The sequence below is a fragment of the Rhagoletis pomonella genome, unplaced genomic scaffold (genome assembly GCF_013731165.1).
Source record: "Rhagoletis pomonella isolate Grant_MI unplaced genomic scaffold, Rhpom_1.0 Rhpom_scaffold_00634, whole genome shotgun sequence".
NCBI classification, from domain to species: Eukaryota; Metazoa; Arthropoda; class Insecta; order Diptera; family Tephritidae; genus Rhagoletis; species Rhagoletis pomonella.
The window spans coordinates 3,991-16,485 of NW_023459188.1; the positions used below are offsets into that span (position 1 = coordinate 3,991).

The 12,495-nt window shown below is 37.9% G+C and overlaps 1 long non-coding RNA gene across 1 annotated transcript; it reads left to right on the plus strand.

Moving 5' to 3' along the window:
- The first annotated feature begins 10,834 nt into the window (after positions 1-10,834).
- LOC118751292 lies at positions 10,835-12,275 on the plus strand. Its single transcript, XR_004994508.1, has 3 exons — positions 10,835-10,855; positions 10,938-12,062; positions 12,137-12,275. It is a non-coding gene; the product is annotated as an uncharacterized LOC118751292 (long non-coding RNA).
- The last annotated feature ends 220 nt before the right edge of the window (positions 12,276-12,495 follow it).

Below are 12,495 nucleotides of genomic sequence, written 5' to 3' on the forward strand. Positions count from 1 at the left end.
GAATGTTTTTAATTTCTAATAATAATTTTATTTAAAAATAAAACTTTTGTTTTTGTGGTTTTTTGTGGCTCTTTGTAGCATTTAGAATTTACATGTGGCTCTTTTCGGCCTCGGCCTTGCCCACCCCTGTTATAGCTAATACAAATGTTCACCCCTTTTTTCTTCCTATTATAAGCCCAGGTGTTATGGCGATACTCTGCCAAAATTTTATTCGATTCTGTCCATCCGTTTAGGCTGCAACCTGGTACATACATACATACATACATACTTCTACAAATATATAGTAGATATATATCATTATCCCAGTGTATAAGAATTTTAGGAATTTTCCGACCCCACCGCCTCCTATCGTGTACATTTTAGTCCCAATACTTATTTTCAATTTGCTAACATATGTTCCAAATATGAGATAAATCGGGAAGTAAATGCAATTTTAAGGAATATCCTGACCCCGGCGCCACCTACCGAGCAAATTTTTGGTAGGAGTATTTTCTTTCAAGGTACTCATATATGTTCCAAATATGAACCAAATCGGGCCAGTCGTTCAGTAGTTTAGTGACATTTAATGTACACAAAACTATGAAGTTGTGAAATCGAGACGTCTCAGCATTCGTCATTTTTCGGCAACAATAAAAAAAGTTTTCCACACAGAAGGTCCAAAAGTACGGTTGCCAGACGTACTGATTTTATCAGTACAGTACTGATTTTTCAACTCTTGTACTGATTTTATTTATTCATTCAATCAGTACGCCAATGTCCTGATTTTTCAAAATTTGTACTGATTTGTATTGAATTTTCAATTAAAACAAAACACTTTAGGATTTCCTTAAGGTTTTTATATAACGTTGGAACTTCCCTAAACGTAGCAATTGCGATAATACGATGGAATATAAATTATTTCAAAAGAGGACTGACGTTTTTTGCAGAGTGTTGTTAGTTATCTCGAAAATAATTTTCAGTTGCATTTATTCCATATCTTCTGTAACCATAGGCTAATATTCTCCATTTTGAGTCCCATATACTCTCCTTTTGTCCAACATAAGGCCTCATACTCAAAAATCTAATAGACTCTGAACTGGTGACTCGGACGCCCATTCATTCGACCAACCCTATACAGTTTTTTTTTTATACAAAGCCTAAGAAAATATACACCTGAAAAAGTCTTGCGTGCCAAGTAAACTTTTCTCTCAAAGTTTAGAGTGCTGGCAAATGTAAATAAGGATTAAAATTTAAAAACTTATTAATACAACTAAAGAAAAATCTGTGGAAAATTAAAAATAAAATACTTTTTCGCAAAATCTATAAAGGACCCTTTTATTTCTCAAAAAGCCTGGGAAACAGTTATTCGTCGCCACGCTGTAATACAAAAAATTTTAATATAGGCTTTTGCCTAAAACTTACAATTCTGTTTTCTCAATTTACTGACATAATACAATAGTTTTGCGTACAAGACATATGTAGAGTTAGATACTCTTTTTAGCGAATTCTTAGACTTTCAAAGCTTTTGCTTGCTTGAAACAATTAATTTAAGCTATGAGGAAATATAGATGAAGTTCTTAAATAGTGGTACTTTTCAACAGTTTGAAAAAATATGTAATATGTAAAAGGGTATGTCTTTGCCTTCTTCTCCTTGTCCAGCTCAAGCATTTCATAATATTATCGTTTTAAGCAACCATCTGATTTTCGAATACTGTCGTCTTGTTGTATGTCGTAAACTTTGAACTGCTAAAACTATATTTAAGGGTTTCGCAAGCAACCATACCGATGGTAATTGTGGTAAAAATAATATTATTATGCAATTTTTGGAAAATGGGCGTGGCCCCGCCCACTTATTATGAAATGCCGTATCTCAGTAGCCGCTTCACCAATCCTTACAAAACTCGGTAAGAGGCTTTAGTAGGGTCTAGCTAAGAAATCCGTTGAAAATCTTTGAAATCGGGCAATAACAATAACAATATAACAATAATTTACAGAAACACGAAAACTGCGATAAATCAGTAACTACTGGAGCTAGTTCACTTCAAATCGGTGATTACGATATCCACTTAGCATAAAATTAGATTATAAACCGACCAAAATGTGTATCTCGGTAACCGATTTATCAATTTCTACCAAAGTCGGTGCACTTAACAACCTTGGTACGCTTTTCCTTATTGAAAATTATTCAAATCGGACTAAAATTACACCCGCTTTCCGTATAACGGTAAATTTCATAAATACGAAAACTCCGATATTTCAATAACTGAGGACGCTAATTTACTCCAATTTAATAGTAACAGCAATCTCCTAACAATAAATAACTGCTATAAACTTTTAGGATATGGGCGTAGCACCGCCCACTTTATAACTACAAAGGTGTACCTCGGTAATCACTTTATCGATTTGTACCTAAATAGGTTTAATTATATCATTAAGTCTAACTCTGCATATTATCGAAAACGGTTAAAATCGATTAAACACCCCTACTTATCATGCAAAGGTAGTTCAGAGAAAGTTGAAACGACGATATTTCGTTTAAAGTTTAAACCAAATAATTTTAATTAAATTTAAAATGCTCACATGCATTTTCTTTTAATTGATTAGGTTGTCCAATTAAGCGGAATTTATGTAATTGAGCGAACTGTTTAATTAGACGAGTATCAGTTAATTGATTCCACGGTTAATTAAACCAAAAATTGTGAATTTTTGAAATGCAATTAAGCGGGGAATGCTGTAGAAGTAATTCATATATGGTTACTACAGTGTTATTCGGCGAATAAAAAGTTTACAAATATTCTACCACACTTTGTTAGGGATCTACCACTGTTTTTATACCCGAGCGCACTTGTGCACAAGGGTATTATAACTTTGTTCACATAACGGTTGTTTGTAACAGGCAAAACGAATCGAGATAGATATAGACAAATGTATACATAAATGATCAGAATGAAAAAAGAAATCGATTAAGCGGTGACTGTCTGTCCGTCCGTCCGTCCGTCCGTCCGTCTGTCCGTCTGTGCACACGATAACTCGAGTAAAAATTGAGATATCTTAACGAAACTTGGTACGTTTACTTCTTTTGGGCCTATGACGGATGGTATTGAAAATGGGCGAAATCGGACAATAACCACGCCTACCTCCCATATAACGGTAATTTTAAGAAATACGAAAACTGCGATATTTTAGTAACTACTGAAGATAATTCACTCAAAATTGATACTTACAATGAGTTTCAGACGGAAAACATGAATTTTATAAATTTTTGGAAAATGGGCGTAGCCACGCCCACTTATGGTTACATGTGTATATCTTGGTAACCGCTACACCAATTTCTTCCAAACTTGGCACAGTTGTTGGCCTTAGTACAGCATACTAAATGGCTGAAAATTTTAATAATCGGACAATAACCACGCCTACCTCCCATATAACGGTAATTTTCAGAAAAACGAAAACTGCGATATTTTAGTAACTACTGAAGATAATTCACTCAAAATTGATATTTGCAATAAGTTTTAGACGAAAAATAAGAATATTACAAAATTTTGGCAAATGGGCGTAGCCACGCCCACTTATGGTTACATGTGTATATCTTGGTAACCGCTACACCAATTTCTTCCAAACTTGGCACAGTTGTTGATCCTTGTACAGAATACCAAATGGCCGAAAATTTCTAAAATCGGACAATAACCACGCTCACATCCCATATAACGGTAATTTCGAGAAATACAAAGCTGAAATATGAAGCTAATTTATTCAAAATTGATGGTTGCAACAATTCTTTACCAAGAAATACGTTTATGACAAAATTTTGGAAAATGGGCGTAGCACCGCCCACTTGTGATCACATATATGTATCTCGCTAACCGTTCTAGCAATTTGTACCAAGCTCGGTATGGTTATTGTGCTTGCCACATAAAAGCAAGCCGTTGAAAATTGTTGAAATCGGACTAAAATTTAGTCCGCTTTTCATATAACGGTAAATTTCAGAAATGCTTGAAATTTCAATATTTCGAAATTGAAGGACGCTAATTTACTCAAAATTGATACACCCCGGCTTATCATCTAGCGGAAGGTTTCGGAAGGGTGAAAAAACATATATTTAATACTTGCGCCGGGTATTTAATGTTCGGCTCCGCCCGAACTTAGACTTTCTTACTTGTTATTAATAATCTACCACTAATTTGGTTTCAGAAGTGATAAAACTGCCGGCAACTTGGTGAACAGGGGAGAGTGGGAGATAAAGAGAGAGAGTCGGCAGTGGTGACAGCCGCCTCCATGATGAGAGCAGCGGTACGGGCCCTAGTGGTGACGACGATGGTGACGGCGGCCCTGGATGACAGCGAGTACAAATAGCGGTCCCCTCGGTAGCGATCTCGGCCTCGGGCGCCCATATATATTCGTGGCCACTTGGCGCTGCATGGGGTGGTTTTACCCCTCCCAGCGCATGCTAACCCCACGGTATCGTAAGCAGGCGGGGGTGGTCGGATATGGGGCAACCCAACGGGTCGGGCCTCTGTCTGCCGCTAGGCGTTGTAGAGGGTGGTTCGCCCCCTTTATCGTCCGTTAGCCACGCAGTGCCGGTTCAGATTTTGGTATCATTTTGTTGCCTATTTGGGTAATCGGCAGGTGCAAGTTTGACGGTGTTGATTGAGACATGGCTGGCGATCCGATGGGGTCCGAAAATTTTGGTGCGAGTTTCTGCCCGAAGTCGTAATATTTTTTCTGTTGGCTGGCGGTCGTGGTGGGGAGCCTAGCTATCCTCCTCCATAGTTCGGTAATTGCGGGGCGAATGGTTAGAGTTTCTTCGCGACCGCGCCCTCTGCGGGATCAGAAATGAGGGATTACATATGCGGGATCCGCGGGATTCGCGGGACTACAGAAAAAAAATTAAAAAGACGATGCGAGTTGTGAATGTGCTCGCCAAAATGTTCGTCTGGCATGATTGTATTAAATATACATCTTTTATAACCTAATAGATAATTTCACGAGTTAAAAGTCCTTCCGAAAGGCCTTCGTGAGAGTCAAGGGACCTTCCACTCTACATTCTTTCTCCTTTCTTTTTTGTATGGACTGGTATCAATTGTTGTTCTTTCGCTACCCATAGAAGGTTTTCCAGAAGGGCTTTTATAGGACGTACTTCAGAAGGCCTTTTGAAGGAGTTCATTCAAGGTTGATTCTTCAATTTATAAAATTCATACATCTTTAAGGTAGTAAAGTTATAATGCTAAATAATATAAATGAACGATCGGTGAACCAAAGGGTCGCAACTCCCGGAGTAGCACTAATGTCAATTTGAAAAAAAGAAAATAAAATGAAACACAACCAAGTGTATTAGTAGATAATAGCTATAATTTCAATTGGCATTATTATCGAATAACTCAGTGGGTGTACAATATGGTTACCTTTGAATATGTATCGCTGGGTGATGGCTGAAGTCGTCCGGTCTCCTTGATAGCTCGAATGAAGTGAAAAAGTCCCGCTTTGACAAAGCTAAGTTTACCCGCCGGCAGCCAACTGCTCGGAGGGGAAACTTAACGAAATTATATTACAACGGGAAATAATACATGTATTGCTAACGGCGTAGCAATAAAGGTAGGCCATATACATATATGCCTGAGTATTTTTGTGTGCTCGGCTAAAGTCAATGCACTTTTACATTAGGGCGGTTCGACCTTTAAATTATTTGGTTTTCATTAAGGCCTAAACATGCCGGCCCCTTGCTATCAGCAACGTCGGTCGAGCGCTTCAGCCACCACGCCGGACTAAGTACTAAGAAGTAGAAAAACCAGTCTACACATATGTAAAATAACAATTCATTTGAGACAAAAAAAGATTATTATTGTTTCCAGTGGAAGGATGCCTCCAAATTCCGGTGGTCCACGTCTTAGTTTCCTAGCTAATGAAAGAGTAAAAGGGAAAAATACTAATAAAAAGGTATGGGTGAACATTTCAGAGCACATTTATTCATAAAAAATTTCAAAATTCAGTTAAAAATTCATGTTTAAAAGATCAAAAATGGAATTTAAGAGCGACATACTCCTGAGAGCATCCATCCAAAAATGGTGCTTTGCGCGATAAAGAGACCAAACGTACTTGGGAGCATACCCGGCAGTACGATGTCTGGGTATACGTCGGCTCCCAGTACTAAGCGAATCGGTGTATAAAAGTTTGGATCCGCTAATCGTATGCGCGTATACGCTGTCGCTACTGATGGATCGACGCTGCTAGTGGGGCTAACACGAACGTAATTTTTTATCATTGTGGCGTGGATAGCCAACCTGGTGTTCTGGCCGTGTTTTCCCCTCAGACGCAGTAGACAGCCACGTTGGGTTCCGAAATTTGAAACGTCAAGCCTGAGTTCGACCGCTAAATCTGTTGAAATTATCGAAGTCGGAGAGCATACGTCGATTAACGCGCGTATAAGGTGCAGCCGTCCACGATCATGTATTTTTACCACGACCGTAGGAGCAATAGACGTGACCGGTCGTAACGCTTGGGTTTCGCGTGCGAGTCGACCCGCTCGAAATGCGATGGGTAGCTGGCGAGACCTCGTCTCCAGCGCGTTCGGACTCGTCGTCACTAGCAACTTGCTGGCTCCATGGTCTCGTGTCGACCGGCTGAGGAGGCTCGGACACTTCCTCAATAGCAACTTGCTCGCTCCATGGTCGTGTATCAATCGGCTGAAGGGGTTCGGATTCGTCATCCATGTGCAGCGTTGTGTGGTGTTTTTCGCGGCATCGACGACATCTTTCTTCGCTCGTGCACTCGTCAGACCGATGCTCCATGGACAGGCAGTTTCCGTAGAAGCGACCAATCAGTGCCTCCCTCAGTCTCTCTTCGGGAGTTTTACCGCGGAATGATGGACAGAGCCGTATCGGATGCATACCTTGGCATAAACGGCACGCAAGAGCAAAGCGGTTCGATTGTTGCTCGGCCTTCTTTCTCATCGAGGTGAAGCGAGTCATCGTTGATGTCTGAAATCATTATTTTTTCCCTTTTGTGTATATTTGGCTATATAGATATACGTACTTGTATATATATGTATATTATGGTTGGGTGGCGAGTAGCAAAGAAACTTAATTATATGTGGTTATTGTAAATTTCGTGATTTATATGTTCAGATATTTTATGATACGGGTGGTCTCAGCTTCATATATCACTATTTTGTGATAGTGTATAGTGTGCATAATCTTGCATGAGTATATTGCATAAAGGGTGTGGGGCACCTCATGTTAGTGTATCGATACATTGTTATCGACTTAAGATTCTTTCCCCACATCCGTGAGCTGTCATTATTAATTTGTGAATGTTTGCGTTGCATGGCCTGCCACCCCATGTAAACAAAAAAAGTTGGCCTTTATTAGCGAAAAAATGAGATTTTGCAGCAAAAGAAGCTAGATGCAGTCATCCCCCGCCTATCAGTTCTGAAGGCCCCTCGGGAAAACGTGGATGGATTTGTTAAATACGGTAGGATTAGCTCCATCGGTTTCGTTGTGAAGCTTCTTCACATTCACATCAATCATATCATGGTGGGCTTACAAATGTTCAGCAGATGCATCGGCTGGATTTATTCATATATTCACCTGGATTATTTACCTCCCTCAATATTTGTTTGTGTAAAACATTGCTATTGTGTCTTGTTTAATAAAAAGAATAGTGGAAATTGTGATTTGCTTTTAAAGTTAGCGGTGGTGGTTGGAGGCCGATGTTTGTTGACACAGGCCACACCGCTGGTATTAGCAAAATGGTAATTCTCTAGGGTGGGGTAACAACCCCTAAAAAAGGTGCGGAAAAGTCGGCAGGGGTACCAAACGACGCGTTTCGGCCCCCCTAATAACAATCCGGAGGGGGGCAACTAATATTATTAACCATTTAAAAGTTATGAACAAAAAACTTTTGTTAAATTTCGTTGTTTTCTATGGGCAATTACACCTACAAAGATTCACTAAATCACCTGTTCTCACTTTTTAAACACTATTAAAATATATAATTTAACTTATTTATTAAAGAAACACATAGTTTTATCAACCTAAGATAGATTATAAAATCGCGCGATTTTTTATTAAAAATTTTCGCCTGCGTCGCTTTTTCCATAAAAATCAATACTTCGATAAATAATGAAAATTTTTAATAAAAAATCGCGCGATTTTTTACTAAAAATTTTCGCCTGCGGCGCTTTTTCTATAAAAATAAATACTTCGATAAATAATGAAAATTTTTAATAAAAAATCGCGCGATGGTATAGCGAAATTTGCTATTATATTTTGGTTACAATATCTTATTTAGATGAAAGTAAAAAGAAGAAGAAGAAGTGTATAGTGTAAACTGAGTATAATAACGCAAATGAAATGTGAAATAAAGTGGCAATACCAGCGATTTGAGGTTATAATAATTTTAGCAGGCGCAAAGTTTGTTTACTCTGTTTTATTAACGAAATATATAAAATAAAAGTGAATAAATGATTTGGTTTGCATAAAATAATAACCGGAAACGTTTTAGTAGTGTTTTAAAAGTGGAAACTGTTGATTTAGTGCATTTTTGACGTGGTAATTGCTCATAGAAAACAACGAAATTTAACAAAAGTTTTTTGTTCATAACTTTTAAATGGTTAATAATATTATCTCCCCCCTCCGAATTGTTATTAGGGGGGCCGAAACGCGTCGTTTGGTACCCCTCCCGACTTTTCCGCACCTTTTTTAGGGGTTGTTACCCCACCCTAGAGAATTACCAGCAAAATTAATAAAATTAGTTCTGATTGCAGTGGCAGGAACGTTAAAGGTAAATGTGAAGTATTCAACATCTACGGGCGCCCGACATACATATGTATATACCAGTTCCTCACATTGTTTGTCGTGTTTTCTTGGTTTATCTCGGGCATTATCGGAAACGATCTGGATCATTCTTATTGTTTTTATATTACTAGCATGAGGAAAAAACATTTTTTAATTGAACTAACATGACCGGGTAAAAGGCACATTGCCACGGAATAATATTTATTTAAATCATGATTAACATAGAGGTCCTTTGCAAGTTGAAATGACCAAATGCCAAAATATCTGTTTGGGTATACATTCATTTGTTAGTGTTATCAAACCGTGCTGCAAATTGTTAGTGAAATAAGGGAATCGGCACGGATCCTAAATTGATTCAGTAGTGCGATTCCCATTTTTCTTAACGACCGCTATTCGTTATTGATAATGAACGACGTTTGTAGCTTGCAGTAGCGAATAGGATATTCTCAAAAACACGCTTAACGACAGAATTCGTTAGTCATGTCGATAAAGAAGTTTACGACGATTGTCGTTAATTACAAAGCCAAATATGGCAATATTGACGTTTGACACTCAATATTTAAAAGAAACTTGTTATTGTTGCGCGTATTATTGTGTCGGGATTGTTGTTTGTGAATACAATATAAAAAAAAAGAAGAGCAGGAGCTACTACGGAGCAGTACCATAGGATGCTGGACTGCTTATTTGGCAATAACGGCTTCGTGCAAGGCGAATTTAATAAGGGGGTATAAGCCGTATATAAGTAAAAAATTACAAATTATACGCACAATTACAGTATGAATTACAACAAACACATAATTTTGACATTATGCTTTCCACGTCTAAAAATTCAGCTTTGGGTCTAGTTTTCGACGTAAGGGTACTTGAAAATTTCCTTAAATGTAAAGTGTTTTTATAAATAACTCCAACAAAGTCCGTTAAAGTCATTTTACCAAACTTTTTCACGTGACTATTTTTTAATATAACCTTCACTATAAAAAATAGTCATGTTAAACATTTTATTAAAACAACACTAAAGCTGATTTATTTACAAACAAGTTAAAATTGAAGCAAATGCTCTAGTATCGTTATCTCGAAAACTGGAGCCAATCTGACAAAATTTAGAATGCCCCAATTAAGTGAGATCAACTTTCTAAGCCTTTGCCAATGTTTTCAACTTGCACAGTGTAATAAATAAAAGGAACAATAATAAAAAGCACATCTATATGTGATAAATTTTTATTTATTAGTTATTTTTTATTATAATTTACCGATGAATTGGGCCTAATTTTTCTCAATAAAAACTTGAAACAATTTTATCGGTAGGCTTTTCAACGAAAAATATTCGTAGCTAGGTTATCGACAAATTTCGTTAGACAACTGTCAAAACTACCGACAATATTCGCTAAAAGCGTGCTTGAGAATTGCAGTTAACGAAACTTGTCGGAATCGTTAGCTAACGATACGAATATTGTCGTTAAGAAAAATGGGAATCGCACTACAGATCTCCATTAGGATCGTATTGATTTTGCATAATTTGCGTGAGAAATTGTATCCGATTCTCATTGCCTAAGAAAACACAGCTATTTTCATTTTGTGTGTTCATTGTTTCTATTTTTTGCTTCAGCCGAGTAGCCCGTGAACAGTAGATGACGCCATTAGCACCTTCAATGTTGCTGCTAATTTGGTCGCCAGGGGAGAAGTTCGCGGTGAATGTCTCTGATATTCACAGCTGTGGTGGTACGAGTGATGGAAAATCGCATTTAGTACATAATTTGCGTAGAAACCTTGACTGCGTATATGAACAAAAATATTCCAGCGTTGACTATATAATTGGACTTGAAAATTGAAATTAAACGTTTTTGGCTGCCTACTACATGTACTTCACCCTGCGTAAACCAATTTTTTCTTAAATGTTTTTTTTTTTATAAGAAGTGAATGTATTTAGATGGTCTGAGCAACATTAATTTGTATGGACCCCACGTAAGTTTTTAAAGTTGGGTACACTTGTACCTATTTTTCCATCACTGGGTATCAACAGCGGCACACTTTACAAATTTCCTCAATGGCAAATGTCATTCAATGAAAGGGCATGTGGTCGAACAGTAAGTATCGTAAATGAGTGATTGATAAAATTAGTTTTATTGCTTAAATGTGTTCTTCTAAATCGTTTTCTTTGTTTTTCAGATTGTTCAGGTTGCAGCCGGGCATTATTTGAATACGGGCCTGCAACATCCAGTGTCTAAAACCGTATATCCGATTAAAGCATTAGAGGATACATCAGAGGCGTGATGAAAAAAAAAACGTGCGAGTCATTTTACAGGGACTCTATCATGGACGGTTTCGTTTTCGCCCAAAGACAAGTTCATATCCCCGAAGCGAGTAAAAAAAAAATAGGCAATAAGCAATAAGCCTTGGAAACGGCGATATTACTTTCACGTGAAAATTTGCTACCCGGGGTTAAAAGTCACTGATTGCTAACATCTGCCACTATCGTTTCTTATTATTATTTTAAAATCGTATGGAGCCCTGGGCATCAGCCGGCCCCTATGTTACTCTCGATCGTCTGCTACTATTTAAGTCTCATCGGTGGAGTTATGCCCTATGGCAATGTGGACCGATTAAGTAACTGCCCACAGTTTAGTTAATTATTCGGCAGTTTTCAATTTAATTTGTTGGATGTGTCAGCCAATGGTTGCTTCGTCAATTCAACCTCAGTTTAGTTATATTTTGCGTAACATCTGCAAAAATCACATGTATATGCATATGAATGTATGTCCAACTCATAGTCTACCTAATCAAAATGAATTGCAACAGTCTGAATGAGTTGAACTTCTGAAGTTGGTGACGACTATGTATATGCAAAATACGACCAGGTCAGAAGATGTGCTACAAAAGTACAGTGTAATTAAGTACAATATGGGTTTTTCACACCACCGCATTGCATTCTGTTAAGGGGTATACCCGGCCCGTTCGCAAATTGCTTGCTAGATTCTGGACGAAATCGTATATGGTCCGACACCCCCGTGCCATCTGAATAAGTTACACCGGAATGCTAGGAACAATGTACATAGTAAAGGAGTGCTCACGAAATGGCGTAAACTTCTTGGCTGGCATACTCCGTTGGATCCTCCACAAAGTCATAATTTATCATTGATAAAAAAAAACTGCTTCATTTGCTATGGGGTCATCAATGCCGTGAAAGAAAGTTGTACATGCGTTTTAAAAACTTTCGTAAGACAGAGAGAATTAGGGGACATTTGCTGTTGCAAAGACTAGCGCTTCGCAACATATGACGAGTTTCTCTTGGAGGTGACTTCAAAGCTTTGAAGCGTTGTAATTTCAGTTGTCAGGCCCTTGATACATATTATCGTTTTTCCTAACAGCCATGATCATTGCTTTAACGCACTGCTACTAACGACGTAGGAGCGACTTACAATTCACAATGTCATAAAGCGGATTTATTTATTTGATGTCAGCGTTCCTGTGGTAGCTGCTCGTGGATACCTGGTATTTTGTTCCGGAATTCTGTGAGTACCTAAAACCTTTTTACCTTAACACAAAAAAGGGCACATGTTAGAAAATATAATACCTTTTCAACCGTTTTCATTGGCGAAAGTTGCAAAATACACATGTGCATACAGATTTTAAATGCAGTTAAGGGTGACAGTTTGATAGCTAATGAACTTAACATTTTGCATCTGTTGGCCATAATGATTTTGAAGACCTTTGCAAAATGAAAGTT